We start from the raw sequence: 20,743 nt of genomic DNA on the forward strand, positions 1-20,743 counted from the left end.
CACACATACATGAGTTTACATCCGTAAACTCATGTGGGTGTGATTTTGGGTGTTTAATGGCTTAAATGGACATGGGGATTGTTGGAATGGATTTCTAAAATGCCTTGGAATGGATTGAATGAAATTTTAACACTTAAATGGGAGTTTATGGCCACCCCATAAGAGTTTATGGCCGTAAACTCACCTATGGCCAAGTAAATTGATTTGAGCTACGAAGGGTAATCACATGTGATTCTAGTTAATTTTCCAAGCCTTGTTATGAATTTAGAACATCATTTAACACACTTTTTGGAGTTTACTGCCTAGGGGCATGTTCTAAGGCCGTAAACTCTATTATACCCATGAAAAAGATAGTTTTTTATGCTTAAAACAATCACATGTGATTCTAGAAATTTATACAAGCCATTTGAGTGTATTTGATGCATCATTCAACAAGTTTTATGAGTTTACGGCCAAGGGTATGTTCCTAGGCCGTAAACTCCTATAAGTGACATTTTTGATGTGTTTAAAACCCTTAAACTACTTTTAGATGCATCTAGATTTTACCACAAGGCCATTGGTTGAGTTTCAAGGCATTTGGACATGATTTAAAGCACTAAATCCCCATTTAAGTGGAGTTTACGGCCCAAGAATGTGTCTTGGCCGTAAACTCACTTTTGTCCCCCAAAAATCATGCTTAAAGTGTTCCAAGTCTATTTTAGCAAGCCTTAAGGTCATATCTAAGTCCCAACTATGATTTGGAAGGGTTATTTGGCTCAAAAACCCCTTGAACATGAGTTTACGGACCAAGAATATGTCTTGGCCATAAACTCACTTTTGTCCCTCAAAATCAATGTTTGAAATGTTATAAGTCCTTTCCATTAAGCCATTAAGCCATATCTAATGTCCAACATTGCTTAGGAGGGGTTTTAGGGCTTAAAAACCCCATGTTTAGGAGTTTACGGCCCAAGCTTGTTCCTTGGCCGTAAACTCATGTTCTTGGTCCCAAAACACAAATTAAACATCAATTTGAAGGCTAAAGAGGTTGAATAACAAGTTAGGGGTGTTACCTCTTTGATTTCAAGCCTTAAATCTTTGTTTTGGACCTTGATTTTGGGATGAGGAGAGAGGTTGTGAGAGTTAAATGAGAGATTGGCCAAAGGCTTCAAATGGAGGCTTAAACACGTTTATATAGTGTTTAGGTTTTGGACACGGTGGAATTCTACCCGATACCGGCGTTAGACGAGGCTTTTGGTCGTACCCGATTGAGTTACCGTAACCCGATACGGGAATTTGTAGAAATATTCCGATCACTAAAGTTGGGTGTTAAAATGATTTCTATATGTATTAAGACACCCATTAAGGCATTTTAAATATGTACAACTTAATGACTTAATCAAACAGAAGGTCAGAAATCGAATTTGGAAACGACGATTGGTTGCATAAATTGTACTACGGAAGAGTTACAAAAGATGGTACGAAAATTTCGGGTTGTTACATTATCCCCCCGTTAAAGGGAATTTCGTCCCGAAATTCAAAGTTTAAAGCACAAGACAAGATACAAATCATGGATCAAGAAAAGAGTTGTGGATACTTCTGTTTCATTGAATCTTCCCGTTCCCAAGTGAATTCCGGTCCCCACTTGGCATTCCAGCGAACCTTCACTAACGGGATGCGACTTTGTTTTGTACGTTTGACTTCTCGATCCATGATTTCGATCGGTTCCTCCACAAAGTTGAGGTTTTCATTGATCTCAATCTCGTCTATGGGAATTGTTAGGGTTTCATCGGATAGGCACTTTTTGAGATTTGAAACATGGAAGACAGGATGAATGTTACTGAGTCTGTGAGGTAAATGAAGTTTATAGGTAACTGGACCGATCCTGGAGAGGATCTCAAAGGGTCCAATGTACCTTGGATTAAGTTTCCCACACTTACCAAAGCGTACAGTGCCTTTCCAGGGCGAGACCTTTAATAGAACGCGGTCTCCAACCTGGAATTCTAGTGGTTTTCGACGATTATCAGCATAACTCTTTTGACGATCACGTGAAGCTTTCAATCGGTTACGAATTTGAATGATCTTTTCGGTGGTTTCGTGGGTGATTTTAGGACCAGTGAGAGCACTATCGGGGACTCGACTCCTAGCTAACTCTGTAATCCCCACCTCGGCCCAGCACAGAGGGGATCTGCACTTACGACCGTATAGGGCTTCGAACGGAGCAACCCTAATGCTGCTGTGGTAACTGTTGTTGTATGAGAATTCGATCAAGGATAGATGTGTGTCCCACGAATTTCCAAAGTCAATGACACATTCCCTAAGCATGTCTTCCAGGGTTTGGATTGTTCTCTCACTCTGTCCATCGGTCTGAGGATGATATGTCGTGCTCATATCTAGTTGGGTTCCAAGGGCTTTCTGAAGGGATTGCCAGAATTTGGAGGTAAACCTGCTATCTCGATCAGAGATAATGGATACAGGTACACCGTGTAGACGTACTACCTCCTGAATGTAGATTCGCGCAAGTCTTTCCATCTTGTATGATTCTTTGATTGGAATGAAGTGAGCGAATTTTGTCAAACGATCGACAATTACCCAAATGGCATCGTACCCACTAGAACACTTGGGTAGTTTGGTGATGAAGTCCATGGTAATCATCTCCCATTTCCACTCGGGGATCTCGGGCTGTTGGAGCAGACCTAAGGGTTTCTGATGTTCGACTTTGACTTTGGCGCAAGTTAGAAACTTGCCCACGAATGTAGCTATCTCAGCTTTCATGTTTGGCCACCAGTATTGTTTCTTGAGATCCAGGTACATCTTGTCCGAACCCGGGTGAACAGAGTATTTGGTTCTGTGTGCTTCCTCCATGACTATTTCCCTGAATCCTCCGGACTTGGGAATCCAGATTCGATCCATGAAACAGTGAACTCTGTCACCTCTGATCTCAAGTTTCTTTTCCATTCCTCTCAAGGCTTCATTTGACATGTTCTCGGGTTAGAGGGCTGTTAACTGGGCTTCTCGGATTGGTATGGGTAAGTTGGAATGGATGGCCATCGTCTGGTTCTTCACTTTGTGGCCTGCACTATCCTTTCGGCTAAGGGCATCTGCTACCACATTGGCCTTGTCGGGGTGGTAACGGATTTCACACTCATAATCACTGAGTAGTTCTACCCGTCGCCGTTGCCTCATGTTTAAGTCTTTCTGATTAAAGATGTGCTGCAGGCTCTTGTGATCAGTGAAGATCGTGCACTTGGTTCCGTAGAGATAATGTCTCCAAATCTTCAATGCAAAGACTACGGCTCCTAGTTCCAAATCATGTGTGGTATAGTTGACCTCGTGTGCTTTCAGCTGTCTTGAGGCATAAGCAATCACCTTTCCTCTTTGAATAACCACACAACCTAAACCTTGATTAGACGCATCGCAGTAGACAACGAAATCTTCTGTCCCTTCAGGCAGAGACAGAACAGGCGCACTGCATAAGGCTCTCTTCAACGTTTGGAATGCAGTTTCTTGTTTATCACCCCAACAAAAGGGTACACCTTTCTGTGTTAGAGTGGTTAAAGGTTTGGCGATTTTGGAGAAGTTCTGAATGAATCGTCAATAGTAGCCAGCGAGACCCAAGAATTGACGAATTTCTGTGGGTGTTTTCGGTGCCGACCAATTCTCTATCGCTTTAATCTTGGAAGGATCTACATGAATACCCTCCTCGCTTACCACGTGACCAAGGAAAGTTACTTTCCGTATCCAGAATTCACATTTGGAAAATTTCGCGTATAGCTTTTCGGATCTAAGGGTCTCCAACACTAACCTCAAGTGTTGCTTATGGTCTTCTTCGCTTCGGGAATAGACGAGGATGTCGTCAATGAACACGATGATGAAATTGTCTAAGAAGGGATGGCACACCCGGTTCATCAGGTCCATGAACACAGCAGGTGCATCGGTTAGACCAAAGGGCATCACTACGAACTCTTAGTGTCCATACCAAGTCCTAAAAGCTGTTTTGGAAACATCATTTTCCTGGACTCGTAACTGATGGTACCCCGACCGAAGGTCTATCTTTGAAAAGTAGCTGGCTCCCTGGAGTTGATCGAAGAGGTCGTCTATTTGTGGAAGAGGATATCGGTTCTTAACGGTTAACTTGTTCAGTTCACGATAGTCGTTATACATCCAAAAGGATCCATCTTTCTTCTTGACAAATAGAACCGGAGCTCCCCAGGGTGAGGAACTCGGTATAATGAATCCTTTACTGAGCAACTCATTGAGTTGACTGGATAACTCCTGCATTTCTGCCAGAGCTAAGCGATACGGAGAATTTGCTACGGGGGTAGTCCAGGAATTAGGTCAATACGGAACTCGACCTGACGTTCGGGAGGAATTCCTGGAAGCTCTTCGGGAAACACATCTAGAAAGTTACAGACTTCGGGGATGCTCGTGAGGTCTCTAACTTCTTGTTTCTCGTTGATCACATGGGATAAGAATGCAATGCACTCCTTCCATAGGAGCTTTCGAGCTTTGATGCAAGAAATGATATGAAGATTGGAACTGGGTTTATCGCCATAGATTACGAGAGTTTGATCCGAAGGAAGATTGAGACGAATGGCTTTTTCGTAACAAAGAATATCAGCATGATTGGGACTCAACCAATCCATGCCAATGACAACATCAAAGCTCTTAATGGAAACGGGCATGAGATCTATAGGAAATGAGTGATCATTTAAGGTAAGCGTACAACCTATGAATACATCGTTAGTGCATTCTTTCTCACCGTTAGCCATCTCGACGGTAAACGTTTCAGTTAGTGGTTGAGGATTTGGTTTTAGATTATGTTTGAATGCATGACTAACAAAACTCCTTTCAGCACCCGAATCGAAAAGAATACTAGCATATGAGTTGTAGAGAAGGAACGTACCCGAAACAACAGTGGGATCGGCGACTGCTTCCTCCCGTCCCATGGTTAGAATCCTTCCAGTGTTATCTACAGTTGACTTCTTGGGACAGTTCCTTTTAAAGTGCCCAACTTCTCCATAGTTTTAGTAGGCTTGAGTAACACCTGCTCCCAATGATTGGTTGGTTGATTGGGTAGGAGTTTTGCAAAATCGAACTGTGTGCCCTTTCTTACCACAGTTGGTACAGGATAGTTCTCGGCAGGGACCAGGATGATGATGGTATTTGCACTTGTCACAGAGAGGAAGATTACCAGCATATTTACTAGTAGGAGTTGGAGCTGTGGATCCCACGATAGAAGCAGCAGCAACAGGGGTAGTAGCAGCATGGACTGCTACAGTTTGCTGTTTCTTGGAAGATCCTTGAGAAGATTGACCCTTCTTCTTCTTCCAGAATTTTCTCTTTTCGCCACTCCTTCGAGTCGGCTCAGGAGTGGTAGTGATCTCCTTAACGTCATCGCTGTGATCGATCAGTGTTTGAGCCAAAGTCTTGGCACTATCATAGGTATCCGGACGAGCAGCCAAAACATGACTCTTTGTTGGTTGGGATAACCCCCAAACGAACCTTTCGATCTTCTTGTTTTCAGGAGTAACTAATCCCGGGCAGAGAAGTGCGAGATCATTGAATCGGGAAGTGTATGCAGCAATGTCAGAACCTTTCATCTTCAGGTTCCATAGCTCGTGCTCTAGTTTCTGCATTTCACCCCGGGGGCAGTACTCGGCGATAAGAAGTTCTTTCATGGCTTCCCAGCCCATGGCATTGGCTACTGGTTAGGTCAGAGATTTGACTCGGCCATTCCACCAAGTCAAGGCTTTATCAGAGAAGGTACAGGCCGCGAATTTAACTTTATCAGATTCCGCACAAGCACAGATTTCAAAGATGGACTCGATTTTCTCGAACCATCGAGATAAGGAAATGACACCTCCAGCGCCATTGAAGGATGTTGGTTTTGCGTTCATGAAATCTTTGTAGGAACCCCCTCTTTGGTGTCCCTGACTAACCTCAGGGTTTTGAGATTGAGGACCACCTCCTGAACCACTAGGGTTCATTTGTGACATAGCTGCTACCATTGCAGTTGTCATCATCGTCTGGAGCGATGCTAGGTCAAACTGGGGAGGAGGTGGCGGCGAAGGAGGATTTTTGTTGTTCTTTGAGCTAGGTCTCTTTCGGGGAGGCATCTTGATCTAATAAGATCAAGAAAGAGAGGATGGTAAGTCCTCTATATTGAATTGATAGAGATGACAGTTATATGATTTGAATAAGCGATAAAGCAGGAAAGAGTTATCAAAACAGATAATTTATCGCTAAGAATAATCACAGAAAGCCACTCGAATAAGGATTTCTACAAAGGATTAGGATCGAGAAATACTCCCATAGTATTTCATGAATTTTTTACGACAATGATTCGATGTTTTGGAATATTACGGTAAGTTTTAGGCATGCCGCATACCACAGTCACTCCCAAGCACATGTCGGCCGTGTCTCGAATGAATATAGTTGGCCAGGCTATATTGACCCTAGACACGACTACATAACTTCCCAGGTTTAACCATAGTACACAACACCCAATTACTTATGTTCTGTTCTACTTGTGGTTACGGATGACGACGGTTCGGTATACTTGTATACTTTTGAATATACTTGTAGTTTGAAGATACTTTTAATTCAGAGCACTTAGGCCCTTTAGTGTTTATAGTTTTATACCAAGTAAGGTTTGGTATACTTCATTCACTATAAACAAGGGCTCTGATACCAATCTGTCACACCCCGAAAACCGAAGGCGGAAACATTTTCGGGGTTGACTCCACGTTGAGTATCAAATCCAATGCACATAGTAAGTAAAGTAAAACAACCAATACATTACATAAATAAAGTTTTACAGTTGTTTCAAAAGTAAAGTTTGTACAGTTGTGATACATAGTATATATAAACAAAATGAAACGGATCTTCATGTACTCCGTCTTCAAGCAAAAGGGATCTTCGGGTACCTGTTCTAACGCTGACCTGAGAACACAAGCAGTTTGAAAATCAGCATAAAGCTGGTGAGTTCATAAGCGGTTTTTGTTTGTGAAAATGTTTCAAGTTTCCTTTCTGTTTCTGAAATGTTATGTATACCAAGAAAATCCTATATTTTCTTAAAAGTTAATTGTTGTTTCATAAATGTAAAGTATAGTAAGTTTGTACACTAAAAACATGTCTGCTCATGTGAGTATAGTTGGTTATCTGACTTGTTAAACTGTTCTGTTTACTTATCATGTGTTACCAGGAAAGTCCCATACTTTCCTTATTGTATGTTACTAATTGTAAAAGATGTAATGTTATCCAGTTTGTTACTCTTTTTGATATGTAAGTATTACCCAGGAAAGCCCCATGCTTTCCTGTATGTTGGTTTCTAATGTGAACGATGTTAAAGATGTAAATGATGTAAACGTGATTAAGTTCCATGTTTTTCCCAGGAAAGTCCCGTACTTTCCTGAATGTTAGTTACAATACGTGAAAGATGTAAAAGATGTAAAAGATGTATAAAGTGGTTCATTATTACTATAAGTAAATCTCTGTTATCCTAATTGCGAGTTCCATAACCATACAATAGACTAAAACCTGTGGCAATAAGTAGTCCACATGTGGCAATAAGTCGTCCACATACTTATGACTTTCGTCACCCTTGAACCATTTCGGTTCGGCTGTAGCTAGCAGCCAGGTGTGGGGTAGTCAGCCCCGTATAGATCTATACACTCAAGTCACGCTCTCTAAATACCATAGATTCTGGTTATGGGTGTAGTCCTCCACTCGCGTATCTCGGTGGAGTGTTCGCCGAGGACGTGTCTCCAATCATACAAGATTAACAAATTTACTAGTAATAATATAATAGTCCTCCACTCGCGTATATGTGTGGAGTGTTACCGAGGACAAAACAGTGTACAAGAATTATTCAAATGTCTAATGTCATGCTTTTAACTGATAAATTGTGGAAAGCCATTTGTGAAATATATATAAAACATAGCAGTTTAAAGACCTATTTCACAAATATATATTACGTTTTCTGCATATTTAAATGGTTATCAGTTATGGTAATCAGTAATAAAAGCATATGAAATATGAAACACACATTTGAAAATATGTTTTTAGTACAAGAATCTCCTTTTACTTTGCTTGTGTTCCCCCCTGAAAACAATGAAAACAGGGAAAAAGGGTAGGAGTATGAACTCACCGGACTCGGAAATACGTCGGTTTTGGATACTAGACGTTGGTTTGGGGTTTGATTACTCGCGATGTCCCTATGTAAAATGAAATAATGTCCACATATATATAATTAGGGATACATTCATTGATCATATGGAACATTACACTCCAACGAGGTTAAACACCTCAAAACGAGCGTTTGGAGTGACCCGAGTGACATCTTCGGACGTGTAATGGCACTAGGGACTTGGGACTTGAGTTTACTCCCCAAGAGTAAACATTTTGAAGATTTTACAGCCATAGAACACACACATACATGAGTTTACGGCCGTAAACTCATGTGGGTGTGATTTTGGGTGTTTAATGGCTTAAATGGACATGGGGATTGTTGGAATCGATTTCTAAAATGCCTTGGAGTGGATTGAATGAAATTTTAACACTTAAATGGGAGTTTACGGCCACCCCATAAGAGTTTATGGCCGTAAACTCACCTATGGCCAAGGAAAATTGATTTGAGCTACAAAGGGTAATCACATGTGATTCTAGTTAATTTTCCAAGCCTTGTTATGAATTTAGAACATCATTTAACACACTTTTTGGAGTTTACGGCCTAGGGGCATGTTCTAAGGCCGTAAACTCTATTATACCCATGAAAAAGATAGTTTTTGATGCTTAAAACAATCACATGTGATTCTAGAAATTTATACAAGCCATTTGAGTGTATTTGATGCATCATTCAACAAGTTTTATGAGTTTACGGCCAAGGGTATGTTCCTAGGCCGTAAACTCCTATAAGTGACATTTTTGATGTGTTTAAAACCCTTAAACTATTTTTAGATGCATCTAGATTTTACCACAATGCCATTGGTTGAGTTTCAAGGCATTTGGACATGATTTAAGGCACTAAATCCCCATTTAAGTGGAGTTTACGGCCCAAGAATGTGTCTTGGCCGTAAACTCACTTTTGTCCCCCAAAAATCATGTTTAAAGTGTTCCAAGTCTATTTTAGCAAGCCTTAAGGTCATATCTAAGTCCCAACTATGATTTGGAAGGGTTATTTGGCTCAAAAACCCCTTGAACATGAGTTTACGGCCCAAGAATATGTCTTGGCTGTAAACTCACTTTTGTCCCTCAAAATCAATATTTTAAATGTTATAAGTCCTTTCCATTAATCCATTAAGCCATATCTAATGTCCAACATTGCTTAGGAGGGGTTTTAGGGCTTAAAAACCCCATGTTTAGGAGTTTACGGCCCAAGCTTGTTCCTTGGCCGTAAACTCATGTTCTTGGTCCCAAAACACAAATTAAACATCAATTTGAAGGCTAAAGAGGTTGAATAACAAGTTAGGGGTGTTACCTCTTTGATTTCAAGCCTTAAATCTTTGTTTTGGACCTTGATTTTGGGATGAGGAGAGAGGTTGTGAGAGTTAAATGAGAGATTGGCCAAAGGCTTCAAATGGAGGCTTAAACACGTTTATATAGTGTTTAAGTTTTGGACACGGTGGAATTCTACCCGATACCGGCGTTAGACGAGGCTTTTGGTCGTACACGATTGAGTTACCGTTACCCGATACGGTAATTTGTAGAAATATTCCGATCACTAAAGTTGGGTGTTAAAATGATTTCTATATGTATTAAGACACCCATTAAGGCATTTTAAATATGTACAAGTTAATGACTTAATCAAACAGAAGGTCGGAAATCGAATTTGGAAATGACGATTGGTTGCATAAATTGTACTACGGAAGAGTTACAAAAGATGGTACGGAAATTTCGGGTTGTTACATGTAAGGAAGCTTAGGGTAAAGGTAATGACCAAGTTTGGTATCCAAGGTAGTATGGGCCAATGTAGGAAAGCAAAGAAGTATGCATTAAATCATATTGAATGTATCATTGTTGAACATCATGGTAAGCTATGGTCATGAGATTTTGAGGACAAAGGTCAACTGTGAAACTAGATGTGGAGGATGGTCCAGATGGAAAGAAATATTTTGGCAAGTTATATGCTTGTTTTCAAGGAGTTAAACAAGGTTGGATGGAAGGGTGTAAAAGGATAATAAGTCTTGATGGATGTTTTTTAAAGGTGTTTGTAAGGGGGGGGGGATTGCTTTGTGCTATTGGGAGGGATGTAAATGACAAGATATATCTGATTTCTTGGGTAGTGGTTAGTGTGGAGAACAAGCAAAAATCGAAGTGGTTTTTAGAGCTTCTCATTGATGATCTAAACTTAAATTTAGGCAATGGATTCAGTTTAATGTCAGACCAACATAAGGTTAGTATTTTACATAGTAATTCATGTATATTTATTTTATACTATTTGATTTAAACCTTGTTATTAATATATCATTTGATAGAGGATGTTAAAGAGTTGCTTCCATATGTAGAGCACAGGCAGTGTGCTAGATATATTTGCCAGAATTTGCAGAAGAGATACACATGTTCCATATATCATATGTTGTTTTGGAGAACATATGAAGCTACAATTGAGCATGCTTTTAAAGTTGTGATGAAGGAAATTGAGACATTTAACCCAGATGTCCATCAATATCTCATGGAGAAAGATCCTAAAACCTGGTCAAGAGCTTTCTTTCAACCTGGAAGGTGTTGTGATGTAGTTGAAAATGGCTTCTCTGAAATTTTTAATGTTGTAATAGTAGATTTCAGGAAGAAGCCCATAATCACCATGTTAGAGGAGTTAAAATTGTACATGATGGGCAGATTGTACAACATGAAATTAAAGGGACAACAATAGGGAAATCATATTTGTCTAGAGATAAGGTATAAGGTGAATTGTTTAAAAAAATTCAGAGGTATTATCAGCTACTACCTAGTGGATTAAACCAGTTTGAGGTTAGGGGAGCAATAGTGGATATGGATGTGCTCATTCTGTAGATAGCATATCTTATCTTAATAGGGATGTAGAAGCCTATATACACAACATGTATTGCACCACCACATTTAGGAAGGCATACAGTTATAGAATTGCCCCCATGAATGGCAGTGACATGTGGCCAGAGACGAATTATACTCCACCATTGCCTCTTATTAATAGAAGGATGCCTGGTAGGCCAGCTACTAAGAGAAAGAAATCCACTACAAAGAATAAAGCAAAACACATGGTTTCTAAGGCTGGAAAGAAAATTAGATGTAGTATGTGCAAGGAGATAGGTCACAAAAAGGACACTTGTCCACAGAGAAGACCCCAAAAGTTAAATGTGAAGAAACAAAAGAAACAAAAAGTTAGTGTGAAGAAAAATGCAGGACAGGTAAAACCATTTAAAATTTAAATTTATTTACATATGATTTGCCACTAACATTATTATATCATGCCATATAGGGTCGTAGAAGTGAACCTCAACAACATGAAGATGTTGAAATGACTCCAATTGAGATGCATACTACTCAAAATGATATGCAAGCTACTCCTAATGATGTTGAATCCAGTAGTTCAAGGGATTTTAGTCATTATATGCAAGTTACTCCACCTATAACTTATAAAGGTGAGGAGGCTATTATGGGTGAGGAGGTTGTTGTGGGTGAGGAGGTTGAGGAGGGTGGTAATGTTCAAAATCATGAGGTTATTCCTAGTGTCCAAGTTATTGATAATGTTTAAATTTAGGAGGTTGTTCCTATTATCCAGGTGTAGTAGGGAAGGGTTAGACCAATTTCATAGATTTTGAAGAGGATAAGGAGAAGAAATTCAAAGAGAATCTTGAAGCTGAAATTAGGCAATACAAATAGTAGTGTTAATGATCCAGGAAATTTCAAGGGAAAAGCTCTTCTAATTGATTAGTGTTGAATTTGTCTTTGTGTTATTTGGATTTAAAGTATGTGTATAAGGATGATGGTAATTTTCATTTGAGTTTAATGTGTATGTATCTGGACTGTTGTTTGAATTTAAGGTAATTGTCTTTGTTAAGTATGAATGTATGTTTCCTTTTTAAGTAAACTCAAGACATAAAAGGGTATTTTGGTCACTAATGAATGTATGTTTACTTTTTAAGTAAACTCATAACATAAAAGGGTATTTTGGTCACTTATGAATGTATGTTGCCTTTTTAAGTAAACTCGTGACATAAAAGGGTTATTTGGTCACTTATGAATGCATGTTGCCTTTTTAAGTAAACTGATGACATAAAAGGTTATTTTGGTCACTCGTGAATGTATGTTGCCTTTTTAAGTAAACTCGTGACATAAAAGGGTATTTTGGTTACATATGAAAGTATGTTGTCATTTTAAGTAAACTCATGACATAAAAGTATTTTGGTCACTTATGAATGTATGTTGTCTTTTTAAGTAAATTAATGACATGAAATGATATTTTGGTCACTTATGAAAGTATGTTGCCTTTTTAAGTAAACTCATGACATATGGCTTTGAGTATTTTTGCATGGAAAAATTTGGAATAATATTCATGCATGTGAATCTGTTATATAGTCCCGTATATGGTTCTATAATGGGTTCAAAGGTCCCATTTTTCCATTATAAAAACACCTACTGACAATTAACTACAAATGGTCCCCATACATAGTGTACTGCAACATGAACCACTTTCTACTTTACTCCCAATATAATACCATGCACAATAACCAATTTAATTATATATAATAAAAAGAAAAAAAATCCATGCATGTTTGGATAACATAAACATTTCCAACATCTTATTATACAAAATGCCCTACACTTGGGACTTTCAATATGGTTTTACAGTAGTTATCAAATTCCCTTTCATTAGGGACTTACCACCTTACAACATCAACACATAAAGGTTGACACCCCCAAATTCTAACCAAAAGCAGCTTCCAAACATACAAAATGCCAATCATTACTAACTTTCTATTTTGTCTTTACAAAAACATACAAAAGCTTACATACACCGACCACCCTAACTAACTATAATCACACCTACCTTCAAAACACAAAATACCAAGTTAGTAAACAATGATGCAACTATCATCATGTACCTATCTATTGCCTTTCTTGAATCAGAAACATCTTTCTCACTATTTGCCACCTTACACTTATCATGTGACAACAAGAACTCCACTTCAAAAATCCTTGTTCTCAAAGTTTTCATCTCAGACAGATCCTGTTTAGCATCCAGTTTCTGCTTCAGAGATTATAGAAGGTTTTTGTAGTACCCTTCTTCCTACTCTTCGTCTTTCCAATCAAAGAAGCTACATTACTTCAACCTAGTTTGTAAATAGCCAATCCATTAAAAAATGAAAATGCTTTGATCTAGATAGTAAATAAAGATTAAGGAATCACCTGCCTTTAATGTACTAACGAAATGGGTTTGATTCATGATCACAAATATTCCTCAAGAAGAAAATAAAATTAGGGTTTTTTTTTTCAAAATACAAATTTAGCATGACCAGCTTTACACGAAGAAACGCCACAGTCAAACACTAAAGTATGAAGGTAGCATGATCAGGATTATTGGGACCTACCAAACTGTTTTGACAATTCCAAAAACGTATCCAAGGGTTGGTTATCTTCCAACATGTTCGTTCTTTAGCTGGAACATCACAATCACAAAGCTTTACCCCTTCTCGCACTTGAACACGAGTCACTTGTAGCTGATTCCTTGAAGTAGATGAGCTCGAAGACATTGTTCTTGAGGATGGAAAGAGTCGATGGAAAGGATTTGACTTTTCAAAAAATGGTAAGAAACATTTGAAAAAATGGTCTGATTCAAGGTTTCAATTAACAAGGGTTGTTGGATGAGTCAGCTTCTTCAATACATCAATATCCCACGTATGCTTATTGAACACATCACCCTGCCACATAAGCACTGGAACCGGTAAACCGTCTAATTTTATGGATAATGATGCAATTAAAAGGTAAAAATTGATTTTAGTTGTCTAATGTACCAAAAAAAAAAACTTTAGTGACCAAATTAGCCAAATGTCAAAACTTTAATGTGCTTTGTCATTTTCTCTATTTTAGTTATATTCTAATGCGTTTACATGTATTTTTTATTTTTATTTTATTATGGAATCAAACATTATTAGAACATGTGATTGTTTTTTTATGGAAAACATTGTTGGGTTTTTTATACGAAATAAAAGATCGTTTTTCATAAAAACCAACAATGGAAGACTTTAAAAATAACAAGTTTATTTTTAGTTCATAACAAAACCAAACCATTGTAAATCCATTTATAGAGGTTAGAATGAAATAAAAACAATCATAGGATGTTTTAGAGAAAACCTTTGAAGCCTTTGAACCCACTTGGTTTTTGGGTGTTGATAAAGATAGAAAAAATCTAAGTTTATGATTTCTCTATAAGCACTGGAACCGGTAAACCGTCTAATTTTATGGATAATGATGTAATTAAAAGGTAAAAATTGATTTTAGTTGTCTAATGTACCAAAAAAAAACTTTAGTGACCAAATTAGCCAAATGTCAAAACTTTAATGTGCTTTGTCATTTTCTCTATTTTAGTTATATTCTAATGCGTTTACATGTATTTTTTATTTTTATTTTATTATGGAATCAAACATTATTAGAACATGTGATTGTTTTTTTATGGAAAACATTGTTGGGTTTTTTATACGAAATAAAAGATCGTTTTTCATAAAAACCAACAATGGAAGACTTTAAAAATAACAAGTTTATTTTTAGTTCATAACAAAACCAAACCATTGTAGATCCATTTATAGAGGTTAGAATGAAATAAAAACAATCATAGGATGTTTTAGAGAAAACCTTTGAAGCCTTTGAACCCACTTGGTTTTTGGGTGTTGATGAAGATAGAAAAAATCTAAGTTTATGATTTCTCTATAAGTATCCACCATCAAGATTAAGGTACTTGGAATCCTAGTTCCTTCTTGTATTCTTGAGTGTCTTAAGCTTTTAAGTGATTAAATCAAATAAGCACTAAATGGAACAACTCAAGAGGTCATCTAAACCACCAAACTAACTTCAAAAGAGAAAGGAAGAAAAGAAGAGAGAGTTTCAGCCATGTGATTCAAGAGAAGAAATGAGACCAAAAACTTGCACATTTCTCATGCATAAGACACTCTTATATAGTCCATAAAAGGTAAGGTCAAACCATTAAAATAATCTAAAGTAACAGTTGCCTTTAGAAGCATGGGAGACAAAAGGTGGAAGGTTGACAAGCAACCTCCCACACCATCATCATACTTTCGGCCATGCTTCTTTAAAAAAGAAAGATTCTTTATTTTTTATACACAACAAGTTTATAAAATATAAACTTTGTCTTTAGGTAAAAGACAAAAGAATCCAACTAGTCCAAAATGTTGTGCATGACTTATTAATGCATACCATATGAAATAATAACTAGTAATACTCTCTTATTATTATTATTTTCTCAAAATAGTAATTATTCCCTAATTAAAATACAAGAATTGATATTATTTATTAAAAATCACATTAATAATAAATATACAAAATGTGTCAATTGATAAAGGTGTGACCCTATAGGATCATATATTATTAGCAATATCACTCCATAATGATTCTTGGGCATATAGATCCAACAATCTCCCACTTGCACAAGATTCATCATAGACAGATATAGATAGTACCTAACGTCTAGCAACGGGCTACTCCCTCTAACAACATATGAAGGGTGCCATCTCATGAACAACCAATTGTAGGAGCTCTAAGCTACAATTGTTACTAAAGGTTTGGTATCAATTATTCATTTGTCTCGGGCATCATGTTGAACATGAGATATGGATCACCATCAATCTCATTTAGTATTCAACTTTTAGTAAGGCCTTAGATGTCTAACTCTCAATGAATAAGAGGGACAAATCCCATCTCGGCTACATACGTCTATCAATGTAGTTCATGTCATACCCAACAATGGTCGTTATGACTATCTTTTACGAAACAAAGTTAAACCATGTCAAAGCACAACAATTCCTACACTTCAATTCCCAAATATACATCTCAGGTCTAAGAATACAAAGATACAACCTTGATCAAAAGATCACTCTTGACTACAATCCATAAAGTGGTTTTGATGCAGGTCAGGTCCGATACTTATTCTCCTAATCAAGTACCTATGAAGTTGGTAGTAGCTCTTGTTATTCTCATCTCCATGAGAATCCACCAATCCGCCCATATTAGTCTTACCTCATAGATGCTCCCGCAACTATGAACGACTATGTACATTTGGATTAACCTAGTTATCCAATGATTTAAACGTGCTAATATAGAACACAACAATTATTTAATGAAAGACTCATATCTAATATATCATTTATTATAATATATGTTGCTTGTACTGTTCCAATATCCAAATACTAAATTTCAATCAAATACATTTACTTGTATCAACAATGCCCTATAGCACCACATTGACTTTCATACTTTAGCTAATGAAGTAGCTTTGTTAAGTAAATTTGACAAAATTGATTTATATAAACTTTGCGAATACAATCATTTTAGTTTTATGTATATAACTTATATATAAAGAAAAACTATTGAGAATGAATTAAATGCTTGAATATGACTTAGATACTAATACTTGCGTAATAGGGTTACTCATAGACGTAATGAACTATACATTAAGCATTTGTGTACGTGGTTCACCAAACCACGAGGTACTCCAACTCTGATGTGTAACAGTAATTAAAATCTACATGGATCCAGTATCCATGTAACTATCTCTGTCACGCCCCAAAACCAAAACGGCGGAAATGTTCGGGGGTGGAGGACGTCATGTTTAGTATCACAAGACATGCATCATAGTAATCAAGTAATGAACAACCATTTCATTAGAAAGAAAGTGTTTATAATGTTTGTGTTCACAAAACATAGATTACATAAGCAAATAACAAACAATACTTGAAGCTACAATGCTCCATCTTCTGAGTTCCCAGCACGAGTACCTGTTTACTAGTCTCCTGAGATTACAAGTTATTTTGAAAGAGTTGATCAGCAATTAAGTTGGCGAGTTCATAAGATTTTAGTGATGTAAGTAAGTTGTAGAAAGTTGTTGAAAAATGTTGTAAGTTGTAATTCATGTTTAGAAAAGTTCACATGTTCCTCTAGAAAATCCTACATTTCCTACTTTAATAAAAAGGTAAGTAAAAATGGCTCTACAATACTTTCTATGAGTACCAAATGGATACAAGTTATATAAGACTCAAAGTAAACAAACAATCGATTCTGCACATCTGTTCTAAGGCGGAAGGCACACATCCCATTGTCTATTTGATCATTGTTGTATATAACCCTGGTGTATTCAGTTGTTACTCATGGAGTTAATTGTAATAGTTCCTTTATATTTGATGAAAAGATTCTTTAAGAAAACCCTTATTTCTTATTATAAAATGGTGACCACAGTGATTACTTCTATAATCACTTAGTTTATACTGGCTATATATAATCTAATCTCGAATAGATAGTTAATTGTATAAATTTGCCCTAAGCCCACAACCAAACAAGGGACAAGAAGTAGGGCGGAAAGCACACATCCAGTATACCTATTAGGTATTAATGATGTATAACCATGATATATAAACGAAGGTATTATAGAGTTAATCACCTAAGGTCCTTTAAGTTTATACTGTTTTAATAAAATGGATTAAACCCTTTACTGGGAAGTTCCTAGTTTTGAATACCAAAAGTTCTGATTTGAAAAGTATGATTTGAACTTGAAAGTTGTGCATTGACTTTGTGTCCTATGAATTGACCCATACCTGGTACCCTTATGATGACTTAATGTATACGAAACATATATATATATATATATATATATATATATATATATATATATATGTGTGTGTGTGTGTGTATGTATATATATATCTAAAATCGAATAGATAACAGACTAGGTGAATCCGTTCCAAGCCCACAACCAAACAAGGAACAGGAAGTGAAGCGAAGAGCACACATCCTATTATCTATCGGATTCTATTGACATATATATCCTTTAATGTATACATTAAGGAATCATAAGGTTAGCATTATGGTCCCCTTCTACTAAACGTAGGCTTCTATTAAGGCATCAAATGTGATGTATGTTTGTAAAAACGTAATTTTTCCCTAGTTTATAATGATCTTAACTCGAAAGTAGTTTGCATTTGACTTTCAAGTGGTACTGTCACTTTATGAAAGAAATGAGAAAATGTAAGCACTGTAGTATTATGAATGGTACTATTGCTGTATTGATTGCCTTAAATTAGTTATTAAGGTATAATGTGATGGCTAGTTCCTATACTAAACACTCTCCCTATCAAAAGATTCTAGGAACCAAATGCGACCTCTGCAATCAAATGCAAGTTGTGAACATCCACATTAAAGTTATATGATCATGTATAACTAATTTAACTATCACCTTTTTTTAGAACAATGAGTTAGTGATTCATTGGTATAGCTAGATCCTGTAATTGTTCCATGCTATAGCACCTTATTATGTTTGTTCTGTTATCATATCTTAATATGTTCTTTCTGTTATCCTGTATTTTATCTTCCTCCCTGTTTCTCTTTATTGTGTGTCCTCTTATGTTATCATGTATTGTATCTAGTATAAACTGACTCTCTAAACTATACCAGTTATAGTTTACTAGTATTTAACTTGAGTTGTTGTTAAAAAGACTTGTTTTACTACTAAGTTATGCTTGTACTTTAAAAATGAAGTTTTGCCAAACTAAAAAGTAACATAACTTTAAAAGAGTTTTTGAAATGTTTTGATCACTTATAAAGACATAAGCAACCTTTTGAAAGATGTTTATAACAAATAATTACACAATTATCAATTGTGTTCAACTTGTATTCCCCCCTTAAAAGCATTTAAAACAGTTTAGAAGGTTGATTACGAGGTATGAACTCACCTGATGTGGGTGAATCAAACCAATACGCGTGCAAGGATGAGAAACTCCAAGAATGATGTCACGAGACTTAACAAATCCTAAATGACATATATTGTCATGAATATAGGGTTTAGAAGCAACCAACTGTAAGGAAACACCTCACGGGACTAGGAAACACTTGGAATGAAGTGTTGAATCACATGTGATTGACCTAAAGGGTGTTTATGGCCATGGTTTGGTGTTCACGGCCATGTGTTTACGGCCAAGGGAATTTACGGCCGTAAACTCATGGTCAAAGATGCATATGAGGGTGTTTGAAGACTAGGGAAGCTTGAGGGACTTTTGCTCTACTAGAGGATGAGAAAGACCCACTCATTGAAGAGTGTTAAGGTGTTTACGACCCAAGTGAGTTTACTCTTGGCCGTAAACTCTCTAAATGGTCACATTTAGGGTCTTAAAGGTAAGGAGTCTCAAGGGTTCAAGTGTTCTAAGGTTAAGCAAGAGCGTAGATGTGTTTAAGGTCCAAAACTTGCCATAACATGGAGTTTACGGCCAAGGAAGATCTTGGGCCATAAACTCATGATCTTCATGGGAAAAGGTATGTTTCAATGTTATAAATCAAGGCCTCCTACTAGATATGAAGTGTAGGAAAGAGTACTTATGATATAGAGGCTTGAAATGGTCGATCTTGGCCAAGAACACTAGTTTGTGTTCTTGGTGAAACTTGAAGCTCTATTAAAACATGATTTTCATGGATGAAATCATGAGAGGATTCTAGATTAAGAGGTGTATCAAAAAATCAAGGAAGAATACTTACCACTTTTAAAGATCTAGGATGAAGATCGGGATGATAGTTGAGAGAGAATTGGGGTGTTCTTGAGGTGGGAATGAACTAATGAGGTAAGTTAAAGAATACGAGCCTATATACGGGAGTTTACGGCCCTCCTTGAGTTTACGGCCGTAAACTCAAGTGCTTGAGGCCGTGAACTCTTCTTGATGAGGTTAAGGCTGGATTAGTTCAACAGTGTCTCTAGCAGGTACTTTCTAACACTTATTCCTTAAGTGTACTAGGCTCAGGACACTCAAACATGCTCTAAATTGTGCTAAATGATAGCAGGAGCGATTATGTCACTGAATTAAGTTAACTGACTGAGCTTTCAAATGGAAAAAATTTCAGGTTGTCACAATCTCTTCATTCATAATAAAGACACACCCGATTTTTACTGAGAGTCATCTCAATTTATTTGAAAATTTAGCACATGTGCAACAACTTGTACTATCAACATCCAGCAAGTGGCTAGGTGACTCTATCCCATGAGAGAATTCGAAGGCTACATCGAATATCAAAAGATAGATTGAAGTGACCAGGTGATCCTGTGCCACAAGAAATATACTAATGACAAGTGAGTGGTTTTATCGGAATGAGTTGTGAATCAATTCCACAACTCCTAAGATCTTCCAAGAAGACTTGGTTTACAAAACTCATTTTCTTTATCACAACGAAAGGTTAATGATGATCTCATTAATGTGTATTTCAATCTTCACTATGAAAATTTTGATCAAATCAAAAGGTTTTATTAACAACGAATGAAAGCCATCAGTGAAATTGATTAAGTATCTATCACCAAATCTATTCATGGATTGAAAAAGATTACATATATCACTTATGTATAACTCTTTGTCAATCCTTTTGTTCTTTAACTGCTAATAGATAAAGACATATATCAAATGAATCAAACTCATTTGTCTTCAAAAATTCCATCCTTTTGAAGTTGGTATATGTATTTCTTATTTATATTGTCATGATGATTGCGACATTGATAAGTTCCAATCAAATATCATTTGCTTAT

The sequence above is a fragment of the Lactuca saligna genome, chromosome 5 (assembly GCF_052625555.1).
Source record: "Lactuca saligna cultivar CGN05327 chromosome 5, ASM5262555v1, whole genome shotgun sequence".
In the NCBI taxonomy this organism is placed as follows: domain Eukaryota; kingdom Viridiplantae; phylum Streptophyta; class Magnoliopsida; order Asterales; family Asteraceae; genus Lactuca; species Lactuca saligna.